At 38.6% G+C, this 12774-nt stretch overlaps 1 pseudogene; it reads left to right on the top strand.

Moving 5' to 3' along the window:
* The first annotated feature begins 3641 nt into the window (after positions 1-3641).
* On the top strand, positions 3642-4889 carry LOC140921810 (uncharacterized; annotated as a pseudogene).
* The last annotated feature ends 7885 nt before the right edge of the window (positions 4890-12774 follow it).

Genomic DNA, 12774 nt, shown 5'->3' with positions numbered 1-12774 from the left:
AAATTTGGAAAGGCAAAGTCAACATCCCAGTCCTCAGAATTTACCGACATATTTTAAAGTTTATTCGGTCAAAACTAAGAACACTGTAAGTATTCACTCGTTAATATGACGCGGGAGTCTTTTGAAAACTGGACATTGTGTCTGGCTGGAGCTCGCTTCTATCTTTCTTTCGTTGTCTTTGAAAAAACACTGCAAATGGCAAAGAAGCTTGTCAAGATAATCGGGTGCAGGTATGTTTGTTATCATATTTGTCGAAGGAATTACTCATTTTCTCTTAGGCAAAACATCTCGAATCTCTGCCAGTCGATTTTCGTCTTCTTAACTGTGTACTACGATAAAATTTTCAAACACTGACTAGAATCCTCTTCGAAAAGTTTACGAGTCAGTTTCTTCATTGCCTTGGTTCACAAATAAACACAGTTTAAAATATTGAAGGCCAAAGTCATCATCTAAGTCCTAAAGGTTGACAGGCGTCTTATACCTTTATTTAAACCTTTTTTTGCGAGATAAAGAGATTTAGAGCTCCTAAATTATATTTCCTTTAAAAAAATTGGTCCGTATAGCAAGTTATTATATACGTACTGAGAAATACTCGCCAAAAAGCCATGTCGTAAATTTTCGTACGCAAATTAGTTCTAGCCAATCAGAGGAGCGAACGATGGTTTTCACACGTGAAAAAAATGATACGTCCAATCAGAATCGCGAACGATGTTTTTTCACGCGTGAGAAAAATGATACGTCCAATCAGAAGCTTCAGAGGTGTGTGAGTTTCGCGCCAAAATTCCCGCCTTTTATTGCAGCTTGCAGCGCCGCTTCGCACACATTCAACGAGAAAAGTTTTACTCAAAGAGTTTTTCGCTAAAAAAGCGAAAAACATTTCGGAAATGGAGTGGAATAGTTTCGTTTAATTCATTGTCGATAAAGAAAACGGTAGAGAGCCGGCGAAACAACAACGGGAAAGGGATAAACAGAACGAGACGTAAGCTTTTGTTGTGCTTTTTGTCGGAGCTACTTTGCCCTTCATTTAAGCTTTATGCTTATATTGAAACCGGCCATTTTACTTAAATTCACTCATTTTTAATTGCGCATTGACAACAAACAGTTAAGATTACTTATAGTTCTTGGATTACCTCATATCCTTACATTTATGTTTTTAACAAACGTTTTTACTAAAAAGCTGATACTTCGTTTTCGTGGTCATTTTGCGGTAAGTGTGTAGCGGCAAGTTTTAGCATTTTTGAAAGATTTACAATAAAAAGGCCGCCAAATGATGAATGTCTCAGTATGTATATAATAAACACAATACGACATGGAAAGTGCTTTGTACGGTATTTACGCACTCGTTGTTTTTGTATCAGAAATCTCACTCGTTCGCTGCGCTCACTCGTTCGATTTCTGATACGTCAACAACTCGTGCGTAAATACCGTACGCCAGCACTTTCCATGAAGTATTCTCTATTTACGGACCGCAAATTGACCAACTGCATGGCGAAAATAGACTCAGCCATATAATAAGGTAAGGTAAATTAAACATGGTAAGCAACCTTGAAAAGGTCTTGAACGTGAGTGGTCGTCTTGAAAAGTCGATAAATTTGCCTAAGGTCCTTTGAAAAGCACTTGATTTCTTCAACAGGTCTTGAAAAGTCCTTGAAATTCACTACCTTGTCTAAGCCAGACACCATTTTCTGTAAAGTAAATTAGATTATTTCACCGAGGAAAATTTGGCCCATCCTCGGGGTAAAAACCTGTAAAACTAATCGGGCAGATGGGTAACCTAAATCATTTTTGTGCATAAACAATATTTTAACGTATTTCTGTTTCTTTTTTTAAAGTGTCACTTCTGTACCTCAGATGCAATTGCAAGTCATACACAGTCAGTTTGCAAAGCGTTGTTGAGGAAAGTGGTATATGATCAACCACGGCTGAAGAAGTAAAAATTGTAAATGACTGCACCACGTGTTTTAGCCAATAATTAAGGGTGCTCAAAAAAGGGATAAAGCATGCCGATTTATTGAGTAAAACGCAGCCCTTGAAAAATGTAATTTATTATTGAAAATCCATGAAAAGTCCTTGAAATTTGATTGTCTGAAGTTGTACAAGCCATGTGTCTAGTAAAGAGTTGGCACTAAGGTCCTTGAGATCTGAGGACTGCAACGGCGGCGTAAACGTCACTTGAAAAGTCAATTGGCGTTTCTTTTCAATTTTCACCGCGATTATTGTAACTCGAATGTAGGCAAACTCTCTTGAAGATTAATTCTTAAGAAAAATATTCAAGCCCAAAAAAGGAAGAAAATCTTCACCGCGATTATTGTAACTCGAATGTAGGCAAACTCTCTTGAAGATGAATTCCTAAGAAAAATATTCAAGTCCAAAAAAGGAAGAAAATTTCGTCGTCTTTTTGTTTAAGGTGATGTTCCACGAGACTATTCTCAACGACGATTTTAAAAGCAACGCAAGTACAGCGTTGCAATGTTGGATCAATATTACAACTATTTAAGACAGGGTTGCAACAATGTTGTAATACTGTGTCCCACTGAAAATCGTCGTTGCAAATTGTTGTCCCTTCTCCGTGTAACATCACTTTCTGCACTTTTACGTCCTCCATAAAACGTGAAATTATAGTCATTTTAATAGAACGTCGTAGTCGTACAGTGACGACAAAAATAATGTACAAAAAGCATGATGCACGTGCAGAGTTGTTGTTTTGGTTATTAGGTCACGTCCACTCGAGTCCGGATATTTTTGAAACTACAGATTTTCGAAACGAATCGGCCTTTACACGAAAGCAGTGAAACCGCCCACCGAAACAGCATCCGCTTGAAACCTCGTTCCAAAGTGGTTTAGGTCTCTGTCAACGCCAATCTGGATAACAAAATATGCGGTTTCAAAAATGTCCCGATCCGTGTGAACGGGGCCAAGACCTGTGATTGTTTCTTTTCTTTTCTTTTTTTTTTTTTGACGTCATTCGTTGCATTTGCTGTTGCCATCGTCGGATCTTAAGGTCCCTAATTTTCCTAGGGGAGGTTTCATAAGAGCGGTTGCTGTGAGGAGACAATTGTCACCTTAAATTATTTTCAATCATATTCCCGCACTGCTTTCTTGTGTTTATAAGTTTGGACGATTAGGAAATATGATAAATTAGATGAATTTCTGACGATATTGAGCGGAAAGCACAGACAAAAGACAAAAATCAGTGCAAACTAAGGTAAAATATTTTCTTATTTCTAATACTTCTGTATACATGTGTATCAAAAGTCGTGCCAAGTGGTAATGATTTTCATCTTTACGTACAATATTTAAATTTAAAAAGCTGGAAGAAGTGCCACTGCGTCGTTTTCTGTACATGTTTGGGTGACTTTTGTCATGGTTTATGCTCTATTAACTTTGCGGATTTCCATTTCGCCATTGTCCCTTTCGGTTGAGATTTTAGTTTTTTAGATTTTCAGCTTTCATTTTTGAGTTGTCAAGTTTCATTTCACTTTTTGCTCTAACTTCTCTATTTTCCGTTTTTGTTTTTGTTTTTATTTTTGCCTTAACTTCCTCTATTGTCACATAACTGAGTTTCGCTCATTGTTTTCAATGTTTCCATTAATAACAATGTAGACGCTTTCTTTTTACATTGGCCACCTTGTCAGCTTCCTGATAGTTCCTGCATGGCAACACTGACTGGCTTTTAACTTTTCGACACTGGCCATGAAAAGGCGACAGCTAAATTGTATGACCTTTCTATCAAGGTCTTGCGGACGTCGAAAGATCTCAACAAGGAATCTTTTATGGTTGTTAGTCTTGTGTTACGTGTTTTTTGTTGTGCTTCTTATGCATAAGTTTGCTCTCCGCATGAGACATGTTGTTGACAAGAAATTCATCTATGAAATTAACTATTCATCTGGCCAACCAAAGATAAACTTCTCCGTAGTTACACTGAAGCTTAAACCAAACTCGTCGCTCTCTGCGGATACAAGGAAAATTAATACCGCGACTCTACAAACTGCGAGAACAACCGATGGGAGAGAGAGAAATGCCACCATACCAACGAAGAAAATTAATTGTCAAAGCTGGTGCCACTTAAAAGAAAACTCATCGAAGCCTTTCTTTTTAACAGCCGTGCTTCTTGTGCGAATTTACTATACAGACCTCGCGAAATTAACCACTCGGGAAATGAGACATTGGCTTTATTATCTTCGGTATGCTGGATTTGAACACGTTTATATTTATGATGCTTGCGTGCTTAAGAACGAGTCACAAGTACTAGCTTTGAAATCGCTTATTGACGAAGGATTTGTTACTTATGTAGACTGGAGTCACAGAGCATATCCATATTCTATCGACGGCACACAGAGTGCCGCTTATCAGGACTGTATTGAGTGATTTGGGCATGAAACTATGTGGCAATCAGCGATTGATATCGACGAGTACCCTTTCAGCCCGGCGGATCAACAACCTATGTTCGTGCAAAGAGCTGTAAAGCAGTTTAGTAAAACGGTGCCCCAAGCATCAGAATTAACCATGCAAAACTTTTTATTTCTAGGAAAACCACTGGATGATAGCAAACACCCCCTGCTTGTCGATAGGTTATGGCGGAGAACACATGGACCCGCAAACGCACTTGTTAAGCCGATATACAAACCCGCTCATGTGAGACGGGCCGCAATACACCACAACCATCTTGCGAAGGGAACATCCAAGGATTTTCCCGAAGATCTACTTCGTTTAAATCATTATTGGGGAGCTAGACTACAGAATTGGGGAGAAGACACCCCCGAAATTATTGCGAAAACAGAACCGGATCATTCAATGAAATATATTGTACAAACCTTAAACGTCTGCTTACAAGAGTGTTTAACGAGCCCCGAATTTGTTTACCACAAACAGTGGAACTGATTGGATGGCTTCAAATAATCAGAAGCACTGGGTCTGGGTAAAGTGTCCCGTCATCAGTTTTCGAATTTCTGTGCTTGTTCCTTGGACGTCATTAAACAGTATAATATTCCGCCCACTGCATACTTATTGTCCCGTCACGGGGAACTAATTAATAGGGACCTTACGAAACTACGACAGCAACGGCAACGGGAACGTCGAGAAAGCAAACAGGTTTAATGAGCAAAACAACAACTTTGCACGTGTATCACTTTTTTTGTATATCTCTTTGCCACCCCCAGTCCGGGATCGTTATCAAATTTGATAACCTCGACCAAAACAAACCACGAGCCAATCGCTGTTCAAATTTTCGTTCACGTGACCTAATTTGGGGGAAAGCGTTATTGAATTCAATATGGCGGAAGATGTCGAGATGTTTTCAGAAATAGAAAGGAGTATTGCCGAGACAGCAACTCACGTACATGGCAATTTTTCATAACAGACATCTCGCAGTAGATTGTAAAACTGGTGAAACTGCATTTGAGACGTATTTTTCCAAATAACACCTCTGCGGAAAGCTTCGTGTATTTCAAACAAATCATCAAACTCATACGTCATTTGTTTCTACTGAAATGTTCAAATTAAAGAGACACAGTGATGGAAGACAATGGTTATTCTGTTAAGGATAGAGGTTTTATTTTTAACATCGTCTACAGAAGTTTGCTTTTTCGAAGTTCATTCTGTGTTTTCCTCTTGTCACGAGGAGATGATGTAGATGATGGTTGTTGTCCATAGATCTGTCAATGAAACAAAAACGGAACATGCAGACAATGAGTATGCCTTCCATTGATTAGCACATACAAATAACTGTTTAATTTTTTTATTGTACAGGTAGCGAAAGCCGTTGTAGCGGAAAACTGAAAATTCCCGACTTTTCAAATGGCCACCATGTTGTGACGTCACCTGGCTATCAAATTTGATAACGATCCTGGACTGATCCCTGCACAACTACGACGTAAAATGGCCAAATTTTACGTTCACTTGAGAACGGGAACGTCAAGGCGATAAATTCTAGCATCTTTGTCCGAATTCGGGGGCGGTCCCCTCTCTTACGTCAGCTCCAACATAAATTTCCTTCTTTTCAGTATTTGGGCGACTTGGCATAATCGCGAAAAAGTTAAAGGATGCGAAGTCTTTTTTTCAACTATGTTTTCATTGACGTCACCGTTGTCGGGTCGTAAATTACCTAATTTATGGGAGGAAACCTCTCCTACCCCAGCCACTATGGTGTCTTTTATACTACAGGCGCATTGGGACAAACCAATATCGAGAAAAAGACCTCCAGACACCTGTAGTCCTTCCATTACTCAAAAATCCCAACCTCAGCTACACTCGCATTAGAATTGAACAACACGAAATGTGAGAGTTTACAGATTTCACAAGTTAGGGTAATTACGACAACCTACGATCCGACATGGCGTAATTTGCATCAACATTCATGTCATCAACTTTAAGAAACAACAGTTTTGGGAAACAAACCTGGCCCGTTGTCTCTGGTGTCCGAGGCGATTGGTGTCCCGCAACCCCCCATTACCACAGAACAATAGAATCCATACACTTGATTCTTCTAAGACGGAGGCTCTTCGTGAGCAATTTGACACTGCGTTCAGAGATGAGGACTTGTCATCCATACCCTCTCCTGGAATCTCTCCTTGCGATAGTATGCCTAATATTCGCATTTCTCTGCAAGGTGTCAAGAAACAGCAAGAGAATATCGCTGTAACCAAAGCATGTGGACCTGATCTCATCTCTGCAAGAGTTCTTAATGAGGCTGCATCTGAGTTAGGTCACATTCTGACCGAAATTTTCCAACAGTCGCTCGATTCTGGCAAGCTGCCATCGGCTTGAAAGGACGCGAACGTCTCAGTCGTGCATCTACAAAAATGGTTTAAGATATAACCCTGAGAATTACAGACCGATATTTCTTTAACGTCACCTTCTGTGAACTCCTCGAGCTTATCAAATGTAACCAGGATCAAGTCTGTTCCTTTTCACAGTTCAAACTCAGCCATATCCATGTTTCAACATGGGTTCCGAAGAGGTGTCTCCTGTGAGACACAGCTGATTTCTTTATAGTTCACGAGTGGTTAAATGTACTAAAAGAGCGAGGCCAAGTTGACGTCGTCTTCCTAAACTTTGCAAAGACGTTCGATTAGTCGTGCCACACCAGCGGTTAATCAGAAAAGTTGATTATTGTGGTATCCGGGGTAACTTAAAGCTTTGGATTAAAGACTTTCTTAATTACTGATCGCCGGCAGCGTGTAGTCGTTGATGGTTCGTACTCCAGCTGGTCTCCGCTCAAATCTGGCGTACCACAAGGAAGTGTATTGGGTCCAACAAAGTGCCACATGTTACGTATAACGTTAAAAGGGTATCAGTCAGAACCAGCTTGTTCGTGGCAGCTCGATTTACATTGAGACAACCCTAAACTCCCGCGAGGAGTGAAACGAATTTTCAGACCTATCATTATGCCAGACAGTTGCCAGACAGGAGACTCTTTGTCCTGTTGCACTCGCTCATTAGACCGTTGTATTTATTCAAGTTTATGTTTTTATACCTCTCATACGTACTAGCGCTTTTTTCACACATTTTGATTTACAGCGTTCTTTCATATGTATAACAACACTTAATACGCTGAACATTTTACATATACCTAACGATGCCGTTGATCAGCGAAAGCTCGGAATCTAATTTTTATTTTAGAACAAAGCAGTTAAAGACCTCACTCGAAATACATTTTCCTTTCTAACTTTTATAGTTTTGATAGAATGGAATTTTCCATGAAACATAAGAGCTAACTTGCCCCAATTTTCCAACAAAGGTTCAGGCCATGTTGTTATTGTTTGATAAAAGCGAAACTTAGAATGTGCGGAGACTGTTGTTTCAAACTTGGGTGAAATTTATTTGCCATCCTTTCCTATAGCGAAATCATTTAAACCTCTGAAATTATGTAACAATTCGGGAAGAACCAATAAACCTCTTTAGCTAGCTTTCGTAGCTGGCGGGATTAGCGCGGGAATGGTGTTTTGGCGGCGGAACGGCGAGAAGAGTGGGTACAAGTCAATTTGAAGTTCCCAATACAGGTCTACTTCGTGGTATTCACGTGACTATCTATGCATGATTTATGAAAAGGCAAAGGATCAAGTTCCCCTGGAACCTCTATTGGGGAAACAAAACATACAAGCTAAAGAGGTTTATTGGCACATGCCGAAAGGTACCCCTAGTTTCAAGTAGACACTACTATATATATAGAAAATACTTCATTGACAGTGCTTGCGTACGGTATTTACACACGAGTTGTTAACGTATCAGAAATCGAACTAGTGAGCACAGCGAACGAGTAAGATTTCTGATACAAAAACAACGAGTGCGTAAATACCGTACAAAGCACTTTCCATGTGGTATTGTGTTTATTATATACATACTGAGACATTCATCATTTTGGCAGCGTTTTTATTTTAAATCTTTCAAAAATGCTTAAATTTGCCGCTACACACTTACCTCAAAAGGACAACGAAAACGAAGTATCAGCTTTTTAGTAAAAACGTTTGTTAAAAACCTAAATGATGGTGAGGATATGAGGTAATCCAAAAACTCTACTGTTTGTTCTCACTGCGCAATTGAAAATGAGTGAATTTAAGTAAAATGAGCGGTTTCAATATAAGCTTAAGCTTAAATGAAAGGCAAAGTAGCTCCGACAAAAAGCACAACAAAAGTTTACGTCTCGTTCTGTTTTTCCCTTTTCGCTGTTGTTTCGCCGGCTCTCTACCGTTTTCTTTATCGACAGTGAAACAAACGAAACTATTCCACTCCATTTCCGAGATGTTTCTCACTTTTTTAGCGAGAAAAAGTCTTTGAGTAAAACGTTCTCTTTGAACGCGTGCGAAGGGGCGCCGCAAGCTGCAATAAAAGGCGGGAATTTTGGCGCGAAACTCACACACCTCTGTGCCTTCTGATTGGACGTATCATTTTTCTCACACGTGAAAAAACATCGTTCGCGATTCTGATTGGACGTATCATTTTTTTCACGTGTGAAAACCATCGTTCGCTCCTCTGACTGACTAGAACTAATTTGCTTGCGAAAATTTACGACATAGCTTTCTGGTGAGTATTTCTCAGTATATAATAAGTATATATAACGTCTGTTGTCCGGCGCGTACTATCTCCTTCATACCCCATAAATATCTACGGGAATCTCAAGTGGAAATCAGGAGGTCCAACGAAAATGCCGCTGACCATAAACATCCCCTCACACGTATTCCTAAACGTGAGATTATGATATCCTGGCTTCACTCTTGTCGAAACGGTATCAAACTGATCAAATCCGTAGGTTTCCGAAAAATAAACAGCTGTATTATTATCGTTATCAAGCCAAATGGTAGCATTACATCGTTTGTTCATGACCATAACTGTCACGGACCGCGAACGGATCGGAAGATCTTTAACTTTCAGATCTGGAACGAAGACACTTAGTTTAAGGTAACTAAACCTTTTCTCCCCACACCAACCGCCAAAGGCATCTGGACGAAGCGGTTTGTTCTTGCTTTTTAGTTTTAAACACATTGAAAAGCCTACGTTATCTACAATTTTAAATTTTAGACTTGGGTGGTGAATCGGTTTAGACGCATCTGGCGTTTTTCCTGTCCAACACAGTGGTTGTCTCAAAATTTCTGATTCGCTTTTGATAAACAGAATTTTCGGTAACTTGATGTCTTTGGTTTTCAGCACTTGACCAATGCCTTTGTTAATATCGCTTATTACTTCCTTGAAAACACTTCTTACATACTTAATCATCATCGTTGCCACAAGCGCGTGCGCGTTAATGTTCATATGTTTGCCATCTGTACCAGTCGTGTTCTTAATCACAGCTCTCCATTCTCCCTTTTCTTTATGGCAAAGCAATTCTCTTAAACTCAGTGAAGTAATATTGTAATAGCGTGCGAGCTTAGTTTGACCAAAACATTCGAGATTTTCACATAGACTGTTATTGCGGCTACCCTTATAACGTACGAGGTTAATAAACAGTACCGCTGGCATCGACGGATGCGTCAGGACTTGTCGAGTTAATTGCTCCAGTGGCATAATCTTGTTGTCGTCATTGACAGAGACTTCTATAAGGACAATATCAATCTTTTCGCGAGCTGCAAGGAACGTTTGGTAGCAGTAAGAATAAAAGTAACTTCCACTTGCCCCAATAGCCAGTTGAATTTCTTTCATAAGGGCCTTTGTTATACTACCAATCGATAAATTCCACCAATCGATAAAAACTCTGAAGTATAATCCCTCTAAGCTCTTCTCATCTCCTCCGAAATAACCTCCTGCACTATTTGACCCTCCCAGCACGACAAGTTTGATATTTTCGCCCCCCAAAGCCTTTTTTAGAACCTTCTTCATTCTGCCAGTATTACCAGCTTTAATGGCGTTTGACATCAACTTGTCTTCAAAGTTCCATGGACTGAACACATCGTCATCGTTTTCTAGCGCACCTTGTACTTCGTCGAGTTTTCCATACTGCAGCAAAGTAGATTTTAAAGAGCTGGGCTTGACGATGTACATAGAATACAGGAACAGGATGACACAAGCGAAGAAGGCAAATAAATACTTGCTCAAACGCCTCATGGTTTTTCTTGTCCACGCGGAGACTGTAATTGTTGCGTAGGATATATTCTTGGATGCGAGTGTTTCCTTTAATTTCTCGTCTAGAAGAAAAAGCAGTCTATATTCCAGGCCTTGTAAGGACTTTTCTATTATTTTTATTATTATGAAAAACTACAATTATTATTAACTTAAATTATTATTATAATTATTTGTAAAATAATACCAGGCTCTAGGACAACAAGAGTGCCATGTGACATTAAGAATGTAAATATTGACGTCGAAGTTGTTGAAGGAGCCATTCAATCGAACTAGTGATGAGCTTCCTTTCTTTTAAATGGCAAATATTCGTCATTAACACATTGTGGACGCTATTTAATTTTCCCCCTTTTTAGTGATTATCTTAGTAAGAATTCAATTGACCTTGAAAATAGTTTCTTCTGTTCTTTAATCGAAATGAGTTGTTTTAATTGAAATGAAATGTTCTTAATTTGAATAAACTTTGTTTAATGAAATGAATTTTTTCTAATCAAAACTAAGGGGTTTTTTTAACGTGAAGAAAATAGTGTTTTGACGAAATAGTTTTTTTTTTTAAGTGAATTAATTGTCAATAGGATTTTAATAGTTAGCACTGTTCTCAATAAAATATGTTCGATCAGTATTTGTAAAATTATTATGTTTCCAGTTAGTGCCGATGGCGCTAGAACGACCAGACACAATAATAAAGGGCTATGTATGTATGTATGTATGTATGTATGTATGTTCAGTAGATAAGCACCGAAAGCGTGAGTTACTAGCGGTTTAATTTGGTGGGCATGCACTACTCAGGTTGGGCCCCCAATCATTCATTCATTCATCTCTGAGCTTAAAAGCGTCATTGTCTGAGAAAGTGTTCCAGGGGCCAAAGTGGTCAACCGATTTGGCTGAAGCTTGGCACGGAATTTGGGTGTGATTAGATATTTTAGAAGCCGGTTTGGTTCACTTCTCTGAGTTTCAGTTCTGGAGTTACAGGGGAGTCTCTTTTTTTTGCCCTTTGAGAACCAAAAAATTAAATCCAGCCTTCCAGGGGGCATTTTGAAAGTGCCATAAGACCCTACTGGTACGTATACATTGTGCTGCCAAATGAATTTGACCATGAACTCTACTATAATAGAACTTTCAGTTTATGCATGAAACTTTGTCCTCAAGGTATTGAACAGAGAGGAGCCTTGGGCTAGAGTTAGGCCAAAATTGACGTTAAAATTACAACCCAAAATACTACCCATTTTTCAAAATTTCAGTATATTCACCTGCCTTCTTGCATAACTTCCATACCTACTTGCTTCCTACCTGCTTTAGTCACCCAATCATCAAAATCAGTTGAGAAAAATTTGGCTTATTATGGTCTATTGAATTTTTGGAACAAACACTTCATGCCCCTCTAAGGCAAAATGGAATTTTGAGCATAACTCCGGCCATAAACAAACCATATTGTTAACAAGAAACCGTTATTCTGTATTTGGTAAGTGAAAATGAATTGTCAAAACCAAATCTGAAGTTCCGTTGATTAGAAATACACCAAAAAAAAAATGATCTAAAACGGTTCTCTTATTAGCACAACAAACACATGATTTAGTAAAACAAGGGTGATTTTTTTCTTTGAAAACCTAGTAACCATCATAGAACACAAATGATGATATTCTCACCTAGACATAACGATCTTTTTACAAGATGTTTAAATTTTTCTTTGATTAATATTCAGTTTCATGTCATATTTCTAAGCATTACTCCAAGCATGGAAAGTCTTCATACTTTGTCAGGCCCATTTTCTTATATTTTTACCAGATAAAGTTACCTTAACAAAACGTTCGTTAACATATAATCTTCGTCTGACGTTGTAATAGCCTGAATATAGTTGTTGTAAATGCCCATCAGCAAAGGAGCATGATGACCATACAATACACAGATTACACAAACAAATATAAACTTCACTGAGCAGTAGAAACTGAATATTAATCAGAGAAAAATTTAAGCATCTTGTAAAAAGATCGTTATATCTAGGTGAGAACATCATCATTTGTGTTCTATGATGGTTACTAGGTTTTCAAAGAAAAAAATCACCCTTGTTTTACTAAATCATGTGTTTGTTGTGCTAATAAGAGAACCGTTTTAGATCATTTTCACTCTAAGGCAAAATGGAATTTTGAGCATAACTCAGGCCATAAACAAACCATATTGTTAACAAGAAACCGTTATTCTGTATTTGGTAAGTGAAAATGAATT

This window comes from Porites lutea, chromosome 1 (assembly GCF_958299795.1).
Source record: "Porites lutea chromosome 1, jaPorLute2.1, whole genome shotgun sequence".
Lineage (NCBI taxonomy): Eukaryota > Metazoa > Cnidaria > Anthozoa > Scleractinia > Poritidae > Porites > Porites lutea.
Note: the sequence above shows the minus strand (reverse complement) of the source record. Positions and strands in the feature narration are given on the sequence as shown.